At 32.5% G+C, this 26,725-nt stretch overlaps 2 long non-coding RNA genes and 1 pseudogene across 15 annotated transcripts in view; 1 reads left to right on the forward strand and 2 right to left on the reverse strand.

The window, feature by feature from the left end:
- Positions 1–1,930: 1,930 nt before the first annotated feature.
- LOC146949271 (putative disease resistance protein At4g27220) overlaps positions 1,931–26,725 on the forward strand; it is a 30,595-nt pseudogene continuing 5,800 nt past the window's right edge. The window contains exons 1-2 of the transcript XR_015027186.1: positions 1,931–2,133; positions 2,201–2,278. The product of XR_015027186.1 is annotated as a putative disease resistance protein At4g27220 (transcript). The remainder of the gene's footprint in view (positions 2,134–2,200; positions 2,279–26,725) is intronic.
- On the reverse strand, positions 2,479–12,028 carry LOC146949272 (uncharacterized). Of its 13 annotated transcripts, none has more exons than XR_015027194.1 (12): positions 11,966–12,028; positions 11,796–11,819; positions 11,647–11,670; positions 10,412–10,472; positions 9,463–9,677; positions 9,115–9,349; positions 8,850–8,921; positions 8,227–8,429; positions 7,650–7,901; positions 6,465–6,522; positions 6,199–6,320; positions 2,479–5,770 (listed from the first exon to the last, which is right to left on the reverse strand). It is a non-coding gene; the product is annotated as an uncharacterized LOC146949272 (long non-coding RNA). The 13 variants fall into 13 exon arrangements; XR_015027197.1 differs by having other exon boundaries at positions 10,412–10,477; XR_015027193.1 differs by having other exon boundaries at positions 10,412–10,486.
- Positions 14,946–16,871, reverse strand: LOC146949273 (uncharacterized). The gene is made up of 2 exons (XR_015027201.1): positions 16,764–16,871; positions 14,946–15,199 (listed from the first exon to the last, which is right to left on the reverse strand). It is a non-coding gene; the product is annotated as an uncharacterized LOC146949273 (long non-coding RNA).

Raw genomic sequence — 26,725 nt, forward strand, 5'->3', positions numbered from 1 at the left:
CTTTTGCAAATCCAGTTGAGATTCAGCTTCTGGTGAAATAGCTTCTGATGAGGCAGCTTCTGATGATGCAGCTTCTGATGATATGACTTCTGCAGCTTCTGATGATGCAGCTTCTGATGATATGACTTCTGGACTTCTTGTCTTCAGGAGCACTATTCTTACTTCAGAAGCGTCTTAACTTCAGGAGCACTATTCTTACTTCAGAAGCGACTTAACTTCAGGAGCGCTTTTTCTCTTCAGTAACAAGTTGCCTTCAGGAGCGTCCAAGCTTCAAATTTTTGTTGTTTCCTTTGCTCTTTATTTGCTCATTCAGAACCAATGATGATGTAACTTTATAATTATGGTCCTGTACACTTGAACAAATATTAGCTAGTCCAATTTACAATTTTTAATACCTTGTTATCATCAAAACTCTTTAAGGTTCATTGTTAAACACATTTTGTTCCAACATAAGGCGTGTGGCCATGTATCCCAGAGGAATTAGTGTTTTCGAAATTAGTCTTTTAGTCATTTTTCATATGAATTTTAGATTTGATACTTGAAAATTCATATGCAAACAGATCAAAAAGACAAAAATAACTATATGAAATTAAGTTAAAGGAAGACGAATATAATTTTGTCTATTAATTATTATTTTGTCAAAATTATTTTAAGTTATTACTTCAAAGAGAAAAATATGAAATATAATGATAAATTGTTAATGATATTATAGAAAAGAGATAAAATAATTTATATATCAAAGGTAATAATAAATTTTTTGTTTCTCATTGATTTCTTTGAAGTTCCATCTAACATCCATCCCAATTTTTGTCCAACAAATACAATTAGTTTTCTAGTAGTGTTCTAAATCTGATAATATTTTATTTGAGGCGTGTTGGACACTAATATGAATAGCTCCTCCAACTAAAATACAAAACATTAGCTTGTCATGTTATGAGAGTTTAACTTTTTTCGTTAGACTAACATCTATTAGTAAATTTAATATTTTTTATATACCTTAATTTGACTATTAGAAAGAATAGGTGGTGGTGGTGGTAGTAAGTAAAATTCGTCGTAAGTGAGGCAGAAAAGTTAAGAAAGACAGCAAGTAATACACTAAAGGTCCAAGACTAATTGCATTTTTCCCGGATTAGTTGAGTTAATAATTTGCTAAAATGCATGTATGTATCTAAAAGTCTCACACGCAATAACAAAGAAAGAAAGCTTTTTTTTTACCAAAAAAAAAAAGAAAAGAAAAGAAAACTTTTTATAGATCGAAGTTGAGTCTAATGAAAGAAGTTAAACTTCTATAATACGACAAATTTAAGCTTAAATCCGGAGTGAAACAAGCATTTATGTTTAATGTTTGACATATCTTAAATATGATTAGTTCTAGTAGAGAAACCAATTTATAAATGTTTTATAAAAGAAAGGCCTACTAGTAAATATTTAATGAAGAATGTCTGGTTTTCTTAAACGACGTCTAGTATGGAACCCGACCAAAGATAATTGTTATTATTTTATTTTTTTACAAATAATTGTTATTAATTTTAGTAAATTTTAAGAAAATATTTCATATGTCCTATATTTCTTATTGTTATAAAATAAAAAAATTATTTAAAATGGCAAGAGACCCATTTTTTAGAGGTCCAACACCCTTTTTTTTCTTTCTAATATACACTTTTTCACTGGTGTTTTTTCCTTAATATACTTTAAAACAATAGAAATAATCTTAATAAGGACATGGTACAATAAAAAGACCAAATCTATAGTGTACAAGAGACACATATGTTTTGCACTATACAAGATTTTTAAAAAATATGATGAGATTTAATTATCCAATGGTATAAAATAAACTTGTACTACAAATTTTCTTGTGCCCATTAAACAAAGCCTTGTTTTTAATCTATTGGAAAACAGTATAAAGGACAAAAAGAATAGTGTAAAAAAAGAAGACCATAGACCTTGTGCATTTGCATTCTCACATGACTAACTGGTCTTTAATCGAAGTCTCCCATCAATAATAAAAAAATACATGCACTTGCATCAACTTCATAAATAAGCTTAGCACGCAACATCAAAAACCACACTCTCTTACACAAACAAGAGTGAGTACTCTTTGATATCTCAAATTGAAGAATATTTTATTTAGAGGTAATTGTCTTCATTTTACTGTGTTTCTAGTTTCTTTTTTCTATTTTAAATTTGCAATATTCTGCAGAGCAATATTGGTAATCACACTTACTCTCATAAATACATACTTGTCTAGCCCTTCTACCACCAGCTCAAGTTCTATAAGGTACCGCTTTCTCATCAATATCTTTGTTTTTTTTGGTCTCTCTTTGTTTTTTTTTCTTCTTCTAACTAGTTACAAACCCGTGCTTCGCACGGGGTGGATTGCTTTTTTTTTTTTTCGGATAATTTTGTTTGCAGACACATATTTGTTAACGCTTAAAAGTAAACTGATTGCAAATATAAATATTACATGCATATAGATATAAAAAACCATGATCCATAACATATCAAATCCTAGACAGGTCTATCATAAACGAAACCAAAACAGAAGTTATACAACATAGATTCTAAAGTAGTTGTGTTTGATGGATTACAAAGTTAAATTTCCAAAACGGCCCCATTATCTTCAATCCCAAAAGTAACCACTACCTTTCGTTGTTTACTGGTCGCGGATGTGTCTGACATACATTTTGGTTGGTGGATCTTCCAAATCAAAGATCAACCTGTCACTCTCTTGTAAGTTGCGGTCTCTGACGAAGTTAAACCATTCACCACCCAAAGATTTCTCAGCATTCCCCCTGCCAGCAGTTGTTACCTTGCAATTATATGTCTTGTGTGTCTCTACATCCTCTAAAGTCATACTTAGATACTTCCTCTTCAAGACTCTCTTGGATATTTGATTAGGAAAATGCTATTTGAAATCAAAAATGACTTATCCACATGTACCAGCTATACTATTATGCTTATACACATCAACTTAGTTGTAAATAGAATACTACTAATACAGTAGTAACATTATAATAACTTACCAAATTTAAGATGGGTCCACCATGATGGTTAATTTTGAGTACAAAATATGGTTGGAAACTAAACCAAATTATCCAGATTTTGTGATCAAAACACAAGCTCTACAATACAGATTTTAAAGTACTCATGCACTATGGTTGAATTACGTACTTTTTAAAAAATTTACTCTAAAGGAGAGATGTTTAAATAACGAAATATTGTCATTCTTCGTGAATTTGAGAATGAAGGTCGCATTATCCGAATATTTGTGATGCATGGTCTAAAGCATGACATAAAAGATAACATAACAATCATTGTCATTACAAACATAATTTAGTCTAAACTTAAATTTAGTCTAAACTTATCATTCTCATTACAAAGCGCATGACACCAAAATTTAAATAAAAAAATCCAATGACACCAAAACTTAAAATTGAGTTTTAAACTTCAGGGAACAAATTTATACATTATAGGAACCTTTGTAACTTCAAAGAATAATTGATGAAGCAGAAAGGGTTAACAATCAATCGTATTTCACTTCTAGAGTGACTATTTCTACGTGCTTTTCTAAAGGATAGCCTGCTGGAGATATATTAAAGCTTTCCGATAATTAAAGAAACCCATAAACCAGAAGTTGAAACCATCCACAGTGACCATTTCTATGTACTTTTCTGAAGCTTTCTTCACATTTTGACTTAGGTTGACATGCTGAATCTTTTCGTGTGGAATAGAGACCTAAAATAGTTATAAAAAAATAAAAATAAATAACGTTTAAGCAAAGTAAGTGTGGAGAAATAGAGAGCGTTAACATGAACATTTAAGCAAAAAAATCACTTATAGTGGACTCTTCTGATTTCTCACTACAAAAAGCAACTTTGTAAGTGGAAATGAAAAGCATGCCAGCAATAGAACCTGATGTTGTTGATAAGTAACACGGGTTGAATATCACGTTTTTGAAATACTTTGTTACACACGAAAAATGAGCAGATTAAGAAAAATAGCTGTATTTTTCAAAGAAATAGCTGCATTTTTCACATTCTAACAAATTAAGGGAAAGAGCATAATAGGAGTGAAAATGCAAACTACCACAACAAAATTGGCTCATATACATGTGTAAAAGGATTCTATAGAGACGAAACTACTGAGGAGCTGGCAACCAAACCAAAGAGGAGAGCAACCAAAAGTGCAATACTGTAAGTGGTAGATTCAGCCAGCATTGAGTTGTTCCTGAAATCATTATGTCTCATTGAAGAAGGGGCCACCTACTATAACTCCAAATGCCACATTAGGATTTGGTTGAGGTGATAAATTTGTTCTATACAAGTGTTTAACATTGAATGCACGGGTTGAAATAACATTCGGTAATAAATTTGTTCGAAATGATAAATGTCCAAATTACGGAATATTGCTATTCGTCCTTGATGTTACTTGATGCTATTCGCTTTTATTTGCTTAAGTTGTTGTTATTGTTGTTGTTATACTATTGCACATTCTCTTGCTCAAGTGTTATGAATGAAACATTGAATGAAACAACCTCTTGGTATGAGCAAGATCTAGCTCACAGGTTTGACCAATTTAAATCAAGAAAGGGTTTCTATGAGCTCATTTCTTCATTGAATGAATCAATCGACCTTTCATACCAGCTTCCCTTACTGTTGTTGGTAATCACCTATATATTATTTGAAAAATCCCTCATCTTTTTTTTTTCTTCTAAAGCGGTGAAGTTCAAACTCACCGTAAATATATAAAATTGAATGGTTGGAATTAGAAACATGACCCCGCATTTCTTTTCCAACATGATATAATCAAGTTAGAGAGTACCAGCAAAATAAAATAAGATAGTGCTTTATTTAGCAAACTCCTATATTTGGGTGGAGACATTAGATAACCTTTCTTAAAAAGATGTGGATCCTCTACTGGTGTTTTTCTATACCAATGTCTACAATGCCACTCTCACCTGTCCAATCCAGTAGTAGTAACATACGAACATAAATTTTTTGACATTGTATACATACACTATATAAAAGTACACTCAACACCATGTTGGTTTGATTAAAAGAGAGAGAAAAAAATTGGATTTGAATTAGATGAAGGTTTACAACCTAATCATCAACATTGCTAGTAGAGTCAAGCCTTACAAAAAATAATCTTATATCATCTTAAAACAAATGGTAGGGAATTGTATATGAATACAAAAGATAAAGAAAAAACTATTGGCAGTCACTTGTATAATTAAGGGAACAATATTTTATGCGCTCATCCTTACCGCCCTTGCAAAAGAAAGAAAAACAGGCAATTGCAGTAGAAAAACAGGCAGCAGAGGATCTCTTGCCCCCCTGCAATACTAACATCCATGAGCTTAAATTATGTTGTCCTCACAAACTCCTACTGACGTAGCAAAACACATCTGATCTATTATTGTCTTTTATCCAATGTTTAATGGCAGTAAATTAATATAATGACTTTCTGATGCATCAAAACATCAGAACTTTACTTCCAACATATCTAGTTTTATTTCATGTTAAAAATAGTATATGTGCTAAAATAAAAATAAAATAAAAAATATGATTGTTATCTGGAAATCAGCTATATATACAGGGACCTGTTACATATTTTTGCTATGTATTGTTAAAATTTGAAATATTATCATCAAGAAGAAGCAACATGAGGCCTCATCTTAAACTTTCTAATAGTTTATAATTACCACATATGAAATAACTCAAATTCCATATCCTGTGAAAAATCTTCCTATATCAATTGAGTAAGGATCCTGCATTAAAAAGAATAACACAAGTGAGTAATGTAATAATTCTTTTGCATTTTGTAACATTCTATTTTTCTTAGGTAAATATTGTGTAGAAGATATAGACCTTAAAGTGTGTGAGATTAAGAGTTCAAAGCAAAAAGTTTTTATAAGTTTAAAATCGTTAATAGCAGGATGACATTTGACTATCCAAAAAAATTGATGGCAGGATGAGGATCCCACAATGACTCTAGGTGTATGTATATTAGCCTACCAGTCACTTCTACACAAATAAAACTTTGACAGTATAAACATCCAATTCTTGCACAAAACTAACATTTTTCGTTTTATCATAAATTCGTAGTCATAGGGCACCTATGATTAAAACATGCATGTTGATTGCACAATTAAGGATGGACTTTGAATTTTAAAAAATAAATAAACAGTACACATACCCTCATCTGCCCTCTGATCAAAGGTTGGCTTTCCAATCCAAAGTAGCGACGATTCTCACCGCCATCTAGCAAATGGCGTCCCGTCCAAGCGGGCATATCTTTGATCAGTTCAATCACCACATCTGTAAATTCAAAACACAAAGGGAATGGAATTAAAGAAAAACCCTTCCTTTCACAAATCCCTAAATGGAACAAAACCAACCTCCAAATCTGTTGTTTAAAAATTAAGAAATTGTAGAGCAAGACAAAAGTTATTGAAAACATACTCTTTTTCTTTTTCTTAATGGTCCCAGCAACATGCGTACTCTTCATTTTTAGAGTAACCTTCACATAAAGAATTTTGAAAGGTAAATATAAATATTGTAAGATAGCAAAGTTATGCATTCACCTTATCATACTAAAGGTGCCCCCACTTCATAACTGTTTCATGATCAAATTTACACTTGTGATTAACGCTAATTGATGCCCAAATAATTAAGTGACTGATTATTGAGTACTAAAGGTGCATAAAAGCACAATGTTATTATGGAATAGATTAAAAAGAACACACCTGATTCCTTTTGTTTATATATACAAATACAACTTTGAAATAAAAAGTAGTATAACATTTGCTCAAACTCTAATCTATATTATTAAAAATATCAAGTAACTCATCATGGAATTCTCCATCTTACCGTTCAAGACATTGCTCAAAGATCCCCTAAATATATTTTAACATCACACTGCCTCAATGATAGGAATATGGACTACTCTTCATTTCTTAATTGATTTAAAATTGGATTTTGAGGAATGAGGAGGGGAGATTTTATTATACATCTCACATTTGAGATGAAAATGGACAAACATGAATGCATGCACCCTATATTTGGAAGCCTTTAAAAACTCAGTACCGAATAGCAATGGACAAATACGATGTTTAGCAGAAAATAACTGTGATTAGATAACAGGAAGATAGCCAATACAACCGACCAACTCGATCAGACCTTTCTAGCCTTTTATTAAGAGCAGCTAGCTACACATATACAAATATACATATACTATATGATTAACTTAGCATTAATTGGAAGAAGAGGTTGCAGAAGGGTGCTGCAGCGGCCATTCATTGGAATACACTAAAACTTTCGACATAAAAATCACGTTTTAGCTTATAATCATGTTAAGAATTATAGCCTTAACCACACACACTATAACTTTACACTATAACTTGTAATTTTCTTAATTACAATAGAACTAATTGACTATTGGTGACACATAAAATTAAGATATGACTTTCCATTTAATCTAAAACCATCAATTAGTAAGTATTGATATCTGGCTAAGGAAAGAAAGAATAAGTGAAGTTTTACATAGAACAAAATTTTATTTAGAAGAACGAAGACAGAAATGGTTAAAAGTGATTTATTAGAATTCGGAGTAGTGCAAAACAGATGATGAAATAAATGGACACTCACACAATTTTAATTTCCGCAATTTCAGAAAGATTTAAAGAGTTTGCTTTTGATAGGTATCTAGAGTGAAGAGAATATTCTTCGGCAGCAGACAATGGAGGCCCGTCAATGTCGCCATATCCAAGTAATTTAGCACAATTAAAGCCTCTTTGTGCTTCAGCAGTTTTCTCCCACTGTTCCAGACGCCTTTGATCAGGGTCTTTAATCAAGGACATGAAGGCAGGATCCAAAAATGAATCTAAATTTGATGAATTCCTATAACACATGAATCAAGAAATTTTTACCAGAAGTAAGATTGAAAAAAGTGTGATGTTCTATTCAGTCAAATACAACAAAAACACTCAAGCGCCATACAACTAAATTGCAAGCAAATGAATCTTAGTATGCTCATACACATTCTCAAAGGCTTGTAAACTTGTAATAGAAACTGTTAAATATATTATCTGGACATGTAAACCAACATTTATATATATGCTTGGATTGATGATGCATCCTGACTCTCTGGACTCCTAGTATATATTTTCACAATGAAACATGCTGAGAAATAAAAAAAAATGAAAATTAAAAAAAAATTACTGACTTTCGAACCAGGCTAATATCGCTGACAGGAATATCAACTGCAGCATCAGGTGATCTTGAAACACTCTTTTTAGGTAAAGGCTTTATTCTGATTTTACGCTCATCTATGATGGTCTCACCATTTTCATCCGCAAATCTGCAGGAAGTTTTGACAAAGCAACTTGCTCCTCATGTTTATCCTGGGGAAAGTAAAGTGGAAGCAGCCTACATGAAACAACTTGCATGGTAAAAATAAATAACACCAAGTCCAAAGCCATGTTGAAAAGAATATCAACCATACTTGTATAACGATAAGAAAGTTTGTGTCAACAAAGAAAATTGCAGATATCAAATAAAGGAAAATAATGCTGAAAATACCTTTTATATATTTCAGTGACCAAATCACATTGTTATTAAGAATTTTATGGAGCGGCATGCTGAATTTTATGGAGACATGAAATGTTACATTTTTTAATTAAAATCAAAGGCATCTATATTCAGGTCAACTGGAGCAAACACTAATCTACAATGGTGTGCAGTAGGGAGATTGAAATTAAACAGGATAGTAATAAAAGCAAATGCAGCCTAGCTGAAAAAACATAGTCCAGCACATGGGTGAAGAAATGAGGAGTAGAAAAACTAAACCTTGAAGGAGGAACTCTCAAATATGTGAAAGGTGAAATCTTCCACACCAAGATTAAGAAGAGGTAAGCTAACCTGCACACACAACAAATGTTCATATATAATTAAATGTCAATAAATTTTCAAAATAGATGAAAATGCAGGGAAATTTCATGGCACAAAAGGCAAAATCCAAAGTATATTCAGAAATGCACATGTAGCAAACAAAATCTGATTGAAGCGTTGGTTCATGACACAAAACACAACCACAAAATTCACAATCACTTACTTGAAAGACCAAAATCGAACCGTCACAGTTACATTCTCTTTAGTTTTATGAGAATCCAATGGCACAACCTCTAGATAAAACTGTTACGGCTTCCTACGCATTGACGAAGACGTATTTTGTTCCAAAGGACTGTACTTCCCTTAGTTTATTTCCACCCTTCTTCAATAGTTTTGTACCTCTTATCTTGAAGAACCTTCTTTATAGCCACAGTTTCTCCAGTCTCCAAACACTTTGCCTGTCACAGCAAAAGCAGAAAAACAAATCAAAATCAAAGCAGAGTATACACAAAAAAACATCAAACCTACTCAAAATCAAAGATACCAAATAGGGATTACATAAAAGACTAACCTGAAAAACTACTCCAAAAGATCCATGTCCAACAACACGCTCAACAATGCTACCATATAAGTTTATAGATTCTATAGCTGTCCAATAATTATCAGAAATGATAAATCAAACACACACACCTGCTTTGGCTGGCCATTTTTACCACCAATGGTTGTGACAATTATATGTCCGGTTTCGGTACCATTTCCATCTACAATGCTAGCGGCTTTCATTTCCTGCATATAGATTTAGATCAGCAATTTTGACATAAATAGGCTGCAAATTTATTCAACCAAAATGCTTATTTAAGATCAAGAACAAAAATTGCAGAAAAAGTATACACAAAGTTAAAAAAAATAAACGAAAAAAATTGTTGACTTATCATCCCTAATTTTCATGTAATTAATATCTTCAGGCAACTTTTCAATACCAACTGAACTTGCATTCTTGTCTATAAATCCAGAAGCAGGCGCAACACCACCTGATGCCATCATCTCTTCTTAAAAAAAGTACAAAACACTTTACTTAACTATTTCCTTTCAGATCATACACGACTTCAAAACTGGAATAAATTGTAGTCAAATAGTTCCAATGAATAATATTTCAAAGTAAATTCACTCAAAGGTAATTATCTCTGCAGTTTCATTGTACCAGGATCAGACCTGAAGTCAATCAAGTGTACACATACTGAGTCCAAATATGAAATATGTTGTTCCACCAAAACTATGCTATTGGTATTATGATTACTACTATCACTGTCACTGCCAACACTACCATCACTACTACTTCTCAGTAGTTATTGCTAAATCCAAAATTTGTGATTTTGCGATAAGTGGTAGTAACAATTACTGCCAGATGAAGTTATTAACAGCTTCGAGTTCAATCAAAGAAAGCTTCTCAAAAGGAAAATTGTGAAGGAAAGGAAACTCAATATACTGTATTAACAAAAAACAATTTCTTAATCTCTAACCTGTTTTTTGATGTCTCAACCATAGGAGCAACACTCTCTGATCCCATATCAACAAAACCAGCTATCCTTGTCATCCTCATGAAAGATCAAAGTTAGCAATCTAGATGAAATATTTTCCCAAGTAACATAATTTCCACCTCATTAAAAATTGAAATTTTTGGCCACACCCTCATAAAGAATCTCATATCTGGTCTCATCTAAATTTTGAAGATTCATCAACCAAAGTCACCAAAATCCAAGATAACTTATCACTAACAAAACCAGTCAATCAACATTCTTAAATCTTTCAAACTGTAATTGTCACAACACATATACAAAACATGTATTTTAACCAAACATAAAAACTTGTTTTGAACACTTTTGAAGCAAAGCAGATTCCTAGCACCACCTTATTTTATAGACTACAAAAAGATAAACTTGTTTGGAATTTGAAAATTCATCTCTTGGGAGATAACAGGCACAAATTTGAAGAAATCTCTACAGCATAAAGAAAACTTCTATATCAAAACCATTTCACCAACTCATAAAAAGATATCTTAAATGGACATTATATTTAATCTCAAACCAGCTATGAAAAACAACTTTCTTCCCAAACCAAACCTATTAAAAATAAACATATCAAGATGTATTTAATCCCAAACCAGCTAATGATAACAAATTTCTCATGATTTTAACATTGTTATCAAAATTAGCCAAAATGATCATGACTTTACCAACATTCATCCAACTTCATAGAAAAACCAAACCTTTTAGAATGACCTCACAACATCATAAATTATACTAAACATGAATACCAGAAAATCAAGATATTAGAATTTCAAGTCATTTTCCACCAATGATTCACCCAAACACTATCTTTCACCCAAATTTTGTATCAAACACTATCATTATAACCTCATTCTGAGACAAACTTTATCTTTCACCAAAATTTTATATCAACAGACTATATCAGTTTTTAACAACTTACACACATCATGCAGAATCCTTATCAGCAGATTTTCCAAAATAGCTTAATCACAACTTATTGCTTTTGTCTCAAGATTTTGCAATTGTCTCAAACATGCAACCAAAATCAAATAAAAAAAGACCCAAAAACACCATAATACAATTTTAAAAAACATTATCAGAATCACACACATAGCAGAATCACACAAACATAGCAGAATCACACAAAAACAAAACAAAACATCAATAAGCAATTAACATAAACAGCATCAACTCCCAGGATCACAAACCTTTGTGCTTGATGACCAAGAAACCTGCAGAAGAACAATCAAAAGCAAAGATATCAACATTCATTAAAAAAAAAGAACAAAATCACAGAAAAATTTAAAAAATCTAACAAAAAAAGGACATGCAAAGCAATCAAAAGCAAAACACAAACCTTTATGCTTGATGACAAAAAAACCTGAAGAAGAAGAAGAAAAACAAACTTAGAACAAAACCAAAACAAAGAGAAATGAAAAAAAAAAAAAAAAAAACAGAGACATGCAAAACAGGAGAAGAAACAGATTTTTTTTTTTTTTTTTATATATATATAGGAGAAGAAGAAACCGGAGAGGAAAGGGAAAAGCAACGATGAAGTGAGAAGAAGGAGGTAGTGGAAATGAGGAAGAGAATTGAAATCATATGCCTCCATATATATATATAGAGAAACACTCCCCAATTACCAAATGACAAAAATACCCCCACAAGGGCAAAATGGTAAAAAAAATGGACATGGATTTTTCTATATAGTTTAGTAGATGATTTGTAAAAGTAACAAATTATATATATATTTAATGGTTAATCGCTCAAATTGACATCGTAATATACGTGAAGTTTGAAAAATCTGTAAAAATAAAAACACGTATTCTAATATGTCCTTGTAATATGAAATTTTTCTTATTTTTGACCATCTAATATACAACAAGTCCAAAAAAGTGATTTAGAAGTTGAATTTTTTCATCATTTTTCGCAGGCATGTTTAGAACGTTAAAATATGATTTTCCAGAGAAAATTAGAATTTTCCGACAAGAGACAAGTTAATTATGATTTTTTAAGGCGTCAACAATTCACAAAACGAAAAAAACTGGAATTCTCGACCTAGAGATCGAATTTTGAGCTGATTTTTTTATTTTGCAAATGTCTCTATAAAAAAATACATAGAAAGGTTATGGAAAGTTTCATAACTTTTCTACGACGGATCGATTTATTTTGATTTTTCAACCAAACTATGCAAAATTGCAATTTTATTCCCATAAAGCATATACCCACGGATCAAATTTTATTCCATAATTTTGTTGGCATGGTTATAACATCATTAATACCTTCACCATAAAATTTTGGAGTTTCAAAATGAAGGATGGATTAATTATGAATTAATTAAGAAATTCTTAATTATAATGAACAAAAATTCATAATTAACCCTTCCCCAGTAAAAAAAAAATTAATTTCTTATGAAAACCCATATTTTAACGTCATAAACATGTCTGCAAAAAAGCATGAAAAATTTCAACCTCTAGATCACTTTTCTAGACTTCGCATATATAAGAGGGTCAAAATTCAGAAGAATCTCAAATTATAGGACTAGAATAAGTGTTTTTATTTTTCCAGAATTATTTTTCAGACTTCGCATATATTACAATGTTTATTTGAACAATTAACCCTATATTTAACAATCTCTATATATTGCACCCGTCAAAAAAGAAAAATCTATATATAACAGTGGCGTATTTGAAACTTTTAAGTTTTTTCGACAGAATTTTGTATGTTGTTGTGGAACTATTTGTGTATTTATTAGGTATGTTTTTTTAAATGAGAAAAATATTATTAATAACTACACTATGCACAAAAGTGATCAAAGAGTCGATAAAAAAGTTACAGGTCAGAAACAACACCAATACAACATAAAACTCATGCCACAAAACTCTCTAAAAAGTTGAACCTTCATCTAGTGTAAATCAAATCGATGTATATTAAATCAACGTAATATATACAAGAAGCTTTCCAACACAATAGAGTTATTATTGTTCACAACAGAGCAAGTTCTCCTGTGAGATTACAGAGTTGGCTCGATAGGATTGTTAGTGAAAAAGTGGTGAAAATGTGTGATGTGCCTCGTTGTGGCACGATTCCACCTTTATACAGGGGATCCCAGTTGTAACAGACTTCGTAAACCTAACGGATGAAGTGGGAGTTCGTTAGAGAACACATCAACGATCCTGAATGATGGAGATGTGCTCACGTGCGATAGAGAGTACATGAAGTCTTCTATCCTTAGATTTGAGGGAGAAAACTTATAGTTCTTTTTATGGTGTATTTATTATTTAAAAGATTTTTTAACTCTTGTTTAATGTTTGTATTAATATTAGTGAGTATATTTAATATTTCATAAATTTCTATGATGATATATTTGTAGAAGGGTAGTGTTAACTTGTGTCCTTAGGGCACATGTTAAGAAATCTAAAAAAAGAAATATTCCCTTAAACTTTGTGCATTCAATTCTTTAAAACATCAAAAATTAAATTTAATACACGCATTTCAATATATTATTTCTACATTTGGCTGCTAAACTTGTGCCTTAAGGGCATAAGTTAACATTTCCCTTTGTAGAATTATTAAAAAATTGCAACAATTAATGGAAGTAAATTGTAGAGTTCAATCAATTTTAGTCAACAACGATCACAATATATTTTAATGGTGTGTTTTCAAGCATTTTTCACGATTAAAAGATTAAAATCTAAAAACCTTTTTTTATAGGCAAATGTTATTTCCCAAATCACCCCAATTTGGGGGAAGCAAGTAATGGATCTAGGAGGGGTTTTTTTACTATTACTTTTTCCACCCTATCTGTTTCTCATACGCCCTATTTTATTCCTAAAATACCCTTCTTATTTTATAATCCGAAATGAGGAATAGGAGGAGGAGCATCCTCTACTTTCGCATCGCCGAAGGAAATATCAAGTTTCGGTGGTGGTTGAGGGGATTCTCGGCTTTGGCATTTTCTGGATCATCTATAACTTGAAGTGAAAGAACCGGAAACATAGTAGAAGGTTCAATATCAAGTGGCAATTCATTGGGGACATCAATAGGAACATCTATTACTGAAACAATGTGAAAGCAGGGCCAGAAAATGCAAACAGTTTCTGCACTGGTGCTGTTCAGATTATACAATCCGAACTACATTGTTGGATTTCGGATTTTATAATCTGAAATGCTCCAAAACAAATTTATTGACGTGATCAAAAGGAAAGCGCCTAGAAATCGAATGAGGGAGGGTTTATATACACATTACCTTTGCATTCAGACGAAAAATGACGATGTTAACGCATCTTGATGACTAGATTGCTACTCCAAATTATATTTTCGCCCAAAATGGTGTGTTTCTAGAGGTGTAGGGAGTGTTTGGTGATAAAGGTTGTGACACCCTAAATCCCAAGAATAATTATTGCTATTATTTAATTAAAAATAGAGTTTGATTCGCAGCGGAAAGTGTCAAATAAAAACTTCTCTAATGATATAGGAATTCTTCCACAAAATTTAGGATATCACATTGACTCATAACAAACATAATTCATATTTCACTTCATTAAACATTATAGTAATAATAACATCGAATCTTTTTCTTTTGAAAATATTTCATTTTACATCATAGACAATGGTTTTCTTGCACAAAATTAAATAAGTAAGCATATCCCTTTTCCCGTGTCACTATCAGAGCGGTGCTTTTCCCCAAAATAATCGACGACACAAGACAAGTCCTCACGAAAGGCATGCACTTGACTCCAAGACTCATAACCTATATAACTACGGTTTCGCAACCGCAGGGCCAAGCCAGCAAACACAAACAACGAAGGGGTGAGTTCTGAGAACATGTAATAGTATAAAAAAAAATGAGAAGAACACGTAAGCAATTCAGTCAAAGTCGTTTCACATCACAAACATAATATTCAGAACCTTGAAGAATATACTATATCATCTCAATCTATATTAGTAGAAAATATCATCACAACTTAAGGACCAAATAAAACTTCACAAACACAATGTCACAATTCAATTCCAACTAGTCACAACACATGTAGTCACCAATAACCATCTTCATAAGGACATCAACAAATAATCACCTTCATCGTCTCACACAATTACATTAATAGACATCACAAAGTAATTCGTTAAAACATTACAACTTAACAACTTGACTCGACAACACGACTCAACTTGACAATGCACTCTTAACAACTTAACAACTTAAATCATCGTAAAACTTCTTGATATGCAAATGCATGTGGTACCATTCAACAACATATATGAGCGTAATTAGGCTCCTCAACAAGTGAGCATAAAGCTGCCGGGCTTAAAGCCCCCAACGTAGTGTGAGCACAAGGACTGCCGGGCCTAAAGCCCCCAACTTTAATGAGCACAAAGGCTGCCTGGCCTAAAGCCCCCAACTTTAATGAGCACAAAGGCTGCCGGGCCTAAAGCCCCCAACTTTAATGAGCACAAAGGCTGCCTGGCCTAAAGCCCCCAACTTTAATGAGCACAAAGGCTGTCGGGCCTAAAGCCCCCAACTTTAATGAGCACAAAGGCTGCCGGGCCTAAACCCCCCAACTTTAATGAGCACAAAGGCTGCCGGGCCTAAAGCCCCCAACTTTAATGAGCACAAATGCTGCCGGGCCTAAAGCCCCCAACTTTAATGAGTATGCAATGGACTCAATCTTCCTACAACTTAGACAACAACGTGATCATCTTATACAACTCATAATCATGGATAACTTCTTAAATTCTTGCAACTTAGACCGACTCACGCAACTTCAAACTTTTAAATGATCAACAGCACTAAACAGCACATATTAATTCATAGCATATCCACATCATAATATAACAATATCAAATGATAATCAATCAACATTTAAGAATATCAAAAAGACATTTAGCAAAATACATATCATTCACACATGACCATTTAGAAGCACATCATTGAATATCACATCTTTAAATCACACGTAATCATATTCCAATAGTTATCATATACATGTGACATACCAATAATTACATTCAAATACATAACATCACATCTATATCAATCATTAAATAAGTCATCAATCTAAATAGTTGCAGCAAATCAAGCATAAGCACCCACAAATTTATCCATGACTTCAAATACCACATATTCACATAATTTAAATCAAGCAACACCTTAATAATGTTTCTAATTCTTCTTTTAACCCCCCACATCTAAATTTGCACATTAATTAATTATTCTCTCAAAGGGCTACAACCGTCGCGGTGAGCCCCGAATGAACTTTGGGAAATACGGCTTTCCCGTTCATCCCAATTAATTTACATCGAACTCTTCTCTCTCACCCCATACCTGGATTGAAGCTTTCACATAACATAAAAAATTCAACGAAGGCAATGAATCTTAATAGTTGAATAGAATCACATCTCCGATTTGTAGTCTCTAATAGCTCATAAAAGCCGGTTGAAAGTGAAGATCTCCCGAATATATGATCAATTTCTTAATCAGCCGATGGTTTAGTATCAGAAATAAAACTAACGGAGGACACTTGCTTTATCTTATGATTCAGCCCTGGCTCTATTCCCCTTGTTCCCAACATCTCATGCCATTAGGTCTATAAATTAATATATGCATACTATTGTACGACAAATAAAAGAAATAGGTTTTTGTGTCTCCCCCTTAACCTAATGGGATGTGGTTATATATATATATTAGTTATTGGGCTTTTTGGGTCATAATTATATATTGTGTTTAAAGTCACCCGTAATACAATGATACTTAACTATATTTTATTACTTATTTTCCTTAAAATAATTCTTTCTACTTACTCTTTTTAATAATTATGTTTATATTTAATATCAACAATCTAAATAAATTTTTAAGCTAACCACTTTAGAAAACTATCACTCGACATTAAATACACTTACTATAATATTTTATCTCTATACTACTTTGATATGTTGCGAAATTTGGGGTGTTACAACTCTACCCCCCTTAAAAGAATTTCGTCCTCGAAATTCAGGACACAATAGAAAATAGATTTAATTATTGCTTAAATATCTTAAACTATAAAGTATTTCGACCACTAACTCACAATAATGCAACAACAAAAAAAAATTCAAAACAAGTTTCTCCCTAAAGACTCTCAACGACGAAAGGAAGAACTTTAAGAATCACAAGGGCAAATAAATCAGTCATAAAACTCAAACACCAAGCTTAAACAACTAATTTCATGACAACAACAAACAAGTAGATGAAGATAAGCGCTACGAACCCATCAAAGTCTCACTCATGATAATCATACACTATATATAACCCAATTAAAAAAAAATTTGTATTTCAACAAATAGAGAACCAAATAAAGCACCAATAACTCACTTTATAGACTGAAGTAAACCAGAACACAGACTCCCTGCACTAATTCGAAAACGCAATATTAAAAAAACTTGAAACAAGACTCTAAAATCCTGCCGGCGCACTGCATGTATGAATACAAATTTTTTTTTTTCTTTTTAAAATGGTATCATCATCAAAACATCACTAGAACTTTTTTTTTTTGAAGGCCACAAAGAAGTAAATTAAAAAAAAAAATACAAGCAACATATTTACAACCAAAATGATCACACTAGAGTTTAGCAAGAGATGGAATAAATCTGACAACACACCTCCAACACGGAATGCAGAAAAGCAACAAACACCATTGCAAAAAATAAAATAAAATAATTAAGCACAACTGCATATATACCCTAAAATGATTAAAGCTGAACAATTAATGCCCGACACCAAAAGTTAGAGAGACAAGAGCAAAAATGGTCAACATAGAAGGCAATTAGAGAGAATCAGTGTCCTACAAAGATTACAAGATTCCAAATCCACAAGCGGATACAATGCAAAACTTCACTAGAACATTCAAAGAATGACCTCAATGAGACTTAGCAATGAAGGGAAGAAACTATCGAAATAAAGTGCAATTTCTCCACAAAGAGTATGATGAAACTTGAGAACGGAATTAAATTTCTCAACAATGAACAGAATAAAATTTCTATATATATTCCAACTTCAATCCTAATAGATTTGCAGATCAAAATTAAAATAATTAAATCCAATTACAGGCTACACTAACGATAACTATAGTCCACAACAACACCTGCTAAGAAGTATTGGACTCTTAAGCAAGTCAATTTGAGAAAACAAAAATACACAATATTACATCTAAAACTTAAACTCGAATCTAAATCATAATCATTAAAACTATAATCTATCAAAATATTTCGTTATGAGCAACTAGTTGTTACAAATGTAATTAAGAAATTTATCACACATAAGGTTTCACCAAATCTTATACTATATTACTCGAATCCTACAAGTGGTATATTTAAGTTAACCAAAACAACACATGTCAATTGCAGGGTTCACTCTTCATCTAGAATGTCATGGTAAGAACAAAAATTACTCAATAATCATACTTTTTATTTACACCTATACAGTTAAGGTCATTCGATAAATACACATTCAAGTAGACACGAATAGTTATTATTATATCGCTAGTCAAACATTTTCACAAGCTAGTATCATGTTAAAAACTTAATCGATACACAAAAGAAACATCAAGGCTTACATAGTCGATGAAGACACTACAAAATACAAACACAACATAACAACTCATGACCCCTTGGCCTATGTGGATAGGCCTAACTCTTGACAATCCTGAAGATCTCAAGAACACAAGATAACAAACTTAACTTTAACCTAACATCTCTATAATTGAACACAAGTAGTGAAACAAATTCTATAGGAGGACACATAGACAACATGACAAACACATAACACACAGTCAGATTGGACCGACCTGCTCTGATACCAATTGTGACACCCTAAATCCCAAGAATAATTATTTCTATTATTTAATTAAAAATAGAGTTTGATTCGCAGCGGAAAGTGTCAAATAAAAACTTCTCTAATGATATAGGAATTCTTCCACAAAATTTAGGATATCACATTGACTCATAACAAACATAATTCATATTTCACTTCATTAAACATTATAGTAATAATAACATCGAATCTTTTTCTTTTGAAAATATTTCATTTTACATCATAGACAATGGTTTTCTTGCACAAAATTAAATAAGTAAGCATATCCCTTTTCCCGTGTCACTATCAGAGCGGTGCTTTTCCCCAAAATAATCGACGACACAAGACAAGTCCTCACGAAAGGCATGCACTTGACTCCAAGACTCATAACCTATATAACTACGGTTTCGCAACCGCAGGGCCAAGCCAGCAAACACAAACAACGAAGGGGTGAGTTCCGAGAACATGTAATAGTATAAAAAAAATGAGAAGAACACGTAAGCAATTCAGTCAAAGTCGTTTCACATCACAAACATAATATTCAGAATCTTGAAGAATATACTATATCATCTCAATCTATATTAGTAGAAAATATCATCACAACTTAAGGACCAAAAAAAACTTCACAAACACAATGTCACAATTCAATTCCAACTAGTCACAACACATGTAGTCACCAATAACCATCTTCATAAGGACATCAACAAATAATCACCTTCATCGTCTCACACAATTACATTAATAGACATCACAAAGTAATTCGTTAAAACATTACAACTTAACAACTTGACTCGACAACACGACTCAACTTGACAATGCACTCTTAACAACTTAACAACTTAAATCATCGTAAAACTTCTTGATATACAAATGCATGTGGTACCATTCAACAACATATATGAGCGTAATTAGGCTCCTCAACAAGTGAGCATAAAGCTGCCGGGCTTAAAGCCCCCAACGTAGTGTGAGCACAAGGGCTGCCGGGCCTAAAGCCCCCAACTTTAATGAGCACAAAGGCTGCCGAGCCTAAAGCCCCCAACTTTAATGAGCACAAAGGCTGCCGGGCCTAAAGCCCCCAACTTTAATGAGCACAAAGGCTGCCGGGCCTAAACCCCCCAACTTTAATGAGCACAAAGGCTGCCGGGCCTAAAGCCCCCAACTTTGCCTAAAGCCCCCAACTTTAATGAGCACAAAGGCTGCCGGGCCTAAAGCCCCCAACTTTAATGAGTATGCAATGGACTCAATCTTCCTACAACTTAGACAACAACGTGATCATCTTATACAACTCATAATCATGGATAACTTCTTAAATTCTTGCAACTTAGACCGACTCACGCAACTTCAAACTTTTAAATGATCAACAGCACTAAACAGCACATATTAATTCATAGCATATCCACATCATAATATAACAGTATCAAATGATAATCAATCAACATTTAAGAATATCAAAAAGACATTTAACAAAATACATATCATTCACACATGACCATTTAGAAGCACATCATTGAATATCACATCTTTAAATCACACATAATCATATTCCAATAGTTATCATATACATGTGACATACCAATAATTACATTCAAATACATAACATCACATCTATATCAATCATTAAATAAGTCATCAATCTAAATAGTTGCAGCAAATCAAGCATAAGCACCCACAAATTTATCCATGACTTCAAATACCACATATTCACATAATTTAAATCAAGCAACACCTTAATAATGTTTCTAATTCTTCTTTTAACCCCCCACATCTAAATTTGCACATTAATTAATTATTCTCTCAAAGGGCTACAACCGTCGCGGTGAGCCCCGAATGAACTTTGGGAAATACGGCTTTCCCGTTCATCCCAATTAATTTACACTCATGATCTCGAACTCTTCTCTCTCACCCCATACCTGGATTGAAGCTTTCACATAACATAAAAAATTCAACGAAGGCAATGAATCTTAATAGTTGAATAGAATCACATCTCCGATTTGTAGTCTCTAATAGCTCATAAAAGCCGGTTGAAAGTGAAGATCTCCCGAATATATGATCAATTTCTTAATCAGCCGATGGTTTAGTATCAGAAATAAAACTAACGGAGGACACTTGCTTTATCATATGATTCAGCCCTGGCTCTATTTCCCTTGTTCCCAACATCTCATGCCATTAGGTCTATAAATTAATATATGCATACTATTGTACGACAAATAAAAGAAATAGGTTTTTGTGTCTCCCCCTTAACCTAATGGGATGTGGTTATATATATATATTAGCTATTGGGCTTTTTGGGTCATAATTATATATTGTGTTTAAAGTCACCCGTAATACAATGATACTTAACTATATTTTATTACTTATTTTCCTTAAAATAATTCTTTCTACTTACTCTTTTTAATAATTATGTTTATATTTAATATCAACAATCTAAATAAATTTTTAAGCTAACCACTTTAGAAAACTATCACTCGACATTAAATACACCTACTATAATATTTTATCTCTATACTACTTTGATATGTTGCGAAATTTGGGGTGTTACAACTCTACCCCCCTTAAAGCCCCCAACTTTAATGAGCACAAAGGCTGCCGGGCCTAAAGCCCCCAACTTTAATGAGCACAAAGGCTGCCGGGCCTAAAGCCCCCAATTTTAATGAGCACAAAGGCTGCCGAGCCTAAAGCCCCCAACTTTAATGAGCACAAAGGCAACCGGGCCTAAACCCCCCAACTTTAATGAGCACAAAGGCTGCCGGGCCTAAAGCCCCCAACTTTAATGAGCACAAAGGCTGCCGGGCCTAAAGCCCCCAACTTTAATGAGTATGCAATGGACTCAATCTTCCTACAACTTAGACAACAACGTGATCATCTTATACAACTCATAATCATGGATAACTTCTTAAATTCTTGCAACTTAGACCGACTCACGCAACTTCAAACTTTTAAATGATCAACAGCACTAAACAGCACATATTAATTCATAGCATATCCACATCATAATATAACAGTATCAAATGATAATCAATCAACATTTAAGAATATCAAAAAGACATTTAACAAAATACATATCATTCACACATGACCATTTAGAAGCACATCATTGAATATCACATCTTTAAATCACACATAATCATATTCCAATAGTTATCATATACATGTGACATACCAATAATTACATTCAAATACATAACATCACATCTATATCAATCATTAAATAAGTCATCAATCTAAATAGTTGCAGCAAATCAAGCATAAGCACCCACAAATTTATCCATGACTTCAAATACCACATATTCACATAATATAAATCAAGCAACACCTTAATAATGTTTCTAATTCTTCTTTTAACCCCCAACATCTAAATTTGCACATTAATTAATTATTCTCTCAAAGGGCTACAACCGTCGCGGTGAGCCCCGAATGAACTTTGGGAAATACGGCTTTCCCGTTCATCCCAATTAATTTACACTCATGATCTCGAACTCTTCTCTCTCACCCCATACCTGGATTGAAGCTTTCACATAACATAAAAAATTCAATGAAGGCGATGAATCTTAATAGTTGAATAGAATCACATCTCCGATTTGTAGTCTCTAATAGCTCATAAAAGCCGGTTGAAAGTGAAGATCTCCCGAATATATGATCAATTTCTTAATCAGCCGATGGTTTAGTATCAGAAATAAAACTAACGGAGGACACTTGCTTTATCTTATGATTCAGCCCTGGCTCTATTCCCCTTGTTCCCAATATCTCATGTCATTAGGTCTATAAATTAATATATGCATACTATTGTACGACAAATAAAAGAAATAGGTTTTTGTGTCTCCCCCTTAACCTAATGGGATGTGGTTATATATATATTAGCTATTGGGCTTTTTGGGTCATAATTATATATTGTGTTTAAAGTCACCCGTAATACAATGATACTTAACTATATTTTATTACTTATTTTCCTTAAAATAATTCTTTCTACTTACTCTTTTTAATAATTATGTTTATATTTAATATCAACAATCTAAATAAATTTTTAAGCTAACCACTTTAAAAAACTATCACTCGACATTAAATACACCTACTATAATATTTTATCTCTATACTACTTTGATATGTTGCGAAATTTGGGATGTTACAAAGGTGGTGAACTGCAGCTAGATTCTGGGTTCCCTATATGTAATCAAAGTTTTCGGATTATACAATCCGAAAACATCCGCAACTTTCCCGGTTTTTTTAAAGGGAAGTTTTTTGGAATATATAATTCGAAACACGTTAAAAAATTTCGGATTATATATTCCAAACAAACATGCGCCCTCCTTTTGACACTGATGCAAAGCTTGCATGATAGCCTTCAGTGTTTTTATGATTTCGGATTTTATAATCCGAACCAAGGGTAAAATTGGAAAAAACGCAGGGCACGTGAGAATGGCATAGGGTGGGAAAAGTAATAGCCGAATTTTTCTCCACACTTGTTCGCTCCATAACCCCAAAGGCCCAAACCACACTAACCTTAAGACTTTGTTTGAGAGTTTGGAGGGGAGAGAATGCAAAGACTTTTGAGGGTTGGAAATATAAAGGAAAAATAATAAAATCTTTCATATTTTATGAAAGAGTAATTTTTTAGAGAATGATAAATTAATACTTCTGATTAATATATTTTAATTTTAAGAATATTATAACTGCATACAATAAATTTGAAGAATTCATATAAACCGTCCAAAACTCCCAATACAAATTTTGAGATCTCCAAACGAGGAGGATTTTGTATTACCAAGAGAAAGGAACCCCACTTTTTCCTATCAATGTCATCTATTTCTTCCACTTATTCATTCCTTTTCTTTCCAAATCCCTCTCCCACTTCCCTTCTCTTCCCTTCCCTTCCAAACTCTAAAAGTGTGTTTGATTGGAGGAATGTTTTGAGATAATGTAATATTTTGAGGTAAATCAAATACTTTTAGATGAATTCCATTTTCTGGATGATAATTTTGAAAATATTAAAAATAATGGAAATTCATGAAGTATTTTGTCCAAGCTAAATTTAAAAAATTTCAAATGACACCTAAAAGATAGGAATTTCAAAATTCTTCCTTATTGTGATTTAAAGCTAGGAATTTCAAAATTCTTCCTTATAGTGATTTTTTTTTCAAATTTTACATTTTGATCCTTATATTTTTCAAAACTCACAAATTGACCCCAATTAATTTTAAAAAAATTACAAATTAACCCCTAATGTTTTTAAATATTACAAAATGACACCTCAAAATAAATTGCAAATTGACCCTATTTTCAATTTTTAAAGTTGGCCCAAAAAATTCAAAATTTATAAAAGTTGCCAAAAAAATTCAAAATTGACCCCTAATTTTGACCCTCTAACTTTGCATTAGTTGCGATTTTGACTCCCTATTAAAAAAACAACATTCCAGCCCCTTAATTTTCCCCCTTTTATAACTTTCAATTTTGATTATTTAAAATCAACCATTCAAGTCAGTAAAAATGGGTGAGGTGTTTTGTTGAGCAAGTTTCATATTTATAGGGCAAAAGAATATGGCTTGAGACTGGTTTCTTGATCTTCTACCGCCTTAAAAGATTGATTATGAATGTTCAAAATTGAAAGTTGGGAAAGGGGAAAAACTTAAGGGCTGAAATGTGTTTTTTTTAATAAGGTGTCAAAATAGCAACTAGTGCAAAATTAGAGGGTCAAAAGTGCATTTAAACCTAATTTTTTTTTTATCACTTCATTGGAACAAAAATATTTAAAAATACAAGCAATTTAATTAAAGGCTTAATAACAGTTTTCGCCCTCTAACTTTCACGAAGTTGCAATTTTGACCCCCTAAAAAAAATACAAACCTGCCCCCTAAAAATTCTAAATTCTTCAAAAATTTCACAATCTCCTCGTCCAAATACACTCTAAAATCTAAATTACAAAAAGGAGAGGAGAAGTTAGAGAATCCTTTTCCAGTTGTTAGATATGGAATCCATCCAAAGTGTCGTTAAAGGAATCCAAACAGAGAAAAGCAAGGTCCCAGCATTCCACATGGTCACATATCCGTGCTACGCTATATTTCTCTTCTCATCTTCCACGGTATCCTGTTACTCTTTAATTTCAATTTATGTGATTTCATTTGTATGCATCGATTGCTTTGCTTATTTCTTGATGTCACTTTAGGGTTTCGTGGTGTGAAAATTTCAGCTCTAAATAACTATCATTAGTAGAAATATAGATTTAGTTCAAATTTCGCTAGTTAGAGTTAGTTATTAGGTAGTTAGTTTGTTAATTCCTCAGAAGCTCTGTTCATAGAGTATCTCATATGTAGTCATTTACAATCTCTATCAATATTTTTTGAAAATACTCCGTATCCAACCCAATGACCGACTAATCCAAGGGGTTTAATTCCACCGTCACTTGATGGACCCCGTTTAAAGCCGGAGCAAAACTCTCTAAGATTAGTCCATTGAAATTGGAACTAATGGGAATTGAACTTGAGACCTTGAGATGAGCACACTCAAAGGTCTCAAGCCAACACTACTAGACCAGTCATATACACCCTCCAGTCACTGTTATTGAATGAACCTAAAATGTGAATTTTTGCTTATAATAATGACTGAAGGGTAATCAATCTAATTCAATATGAATATGGATTCTATGGATTTTTCTTGGTATCAAACTGTTAAGCTTATTTCTCATACGAAATGATTTTCATCTCTTTGATCTTGTAACATTAACTTTTTTCATATTAGATTTTACGAAAAGCCAACTTGTCCTTCATAATTTATCCCTATGTTGTGCCATAGCCACTGCCGTTGATCCATCACATTAATCATCACATAGCACCACAAACCTTGACAAATAGTGGATGTTTAATGAGAGGGAGGGAGGATGATGATAACATTGTTTAGTTTCATATTACAAATTACACGACTTATGCATTATTTTGATTTAGATTTAGATAGGTACCATACCATGTGTCGTTGTCAATGATATATGGAATAGTTTAACCCCCAGGGGTTGGCCTGGGGCGAAGGCTTGAGACATAGGAGTGTATTTCTCTCTAGGTCTGAGGTTTGAATCCCCATGTGCCAACAATTCATGTGTTGGGCTAGTCCATACATGACGTTGCTTTGACTTCATTTGGACCCCTGCTAGTGGATGGTGGGATTGAATCCCCAAATCATTTGGTCTTTGGGTTAGATACTGAGTTTCTAAAAAAGAAAAAGAAAAATGGAATGGTTTATTTTTTTATATTTAATTAACTATACTATGTAACAAAATTCATCCTTATAGTTGAGTGATTTAGTATCAATGCAGCTCACTTTCCCAATTCATAATTGGATCCCGTCATAATATTATGATACGGTCATACTCTGAAGTATGATTGGATGCTTGTATAAAACCATTTACACTATCATTGTATATAGTTATTCAGAACTTGTTTCCGGATAGTAAAGTAATTCATTGATATGAGCAAAAA

The sequence above is a fragment of the Medicago sativa genome, chromosome 2 (assembly GCF_051527215.1).
Source record: "Medicago sativa cultivar Bolivia chromosome 2, Bolivia_mono, whole genome shotgun sequence".
Classification (NCBI taxonomy): domain Eukaryota; kingdom Viridiplantae; phylum Streptophyta; class Magnoliopsida; order Fabales; family Fabaceae; genus Medicago; species Medicago sativa.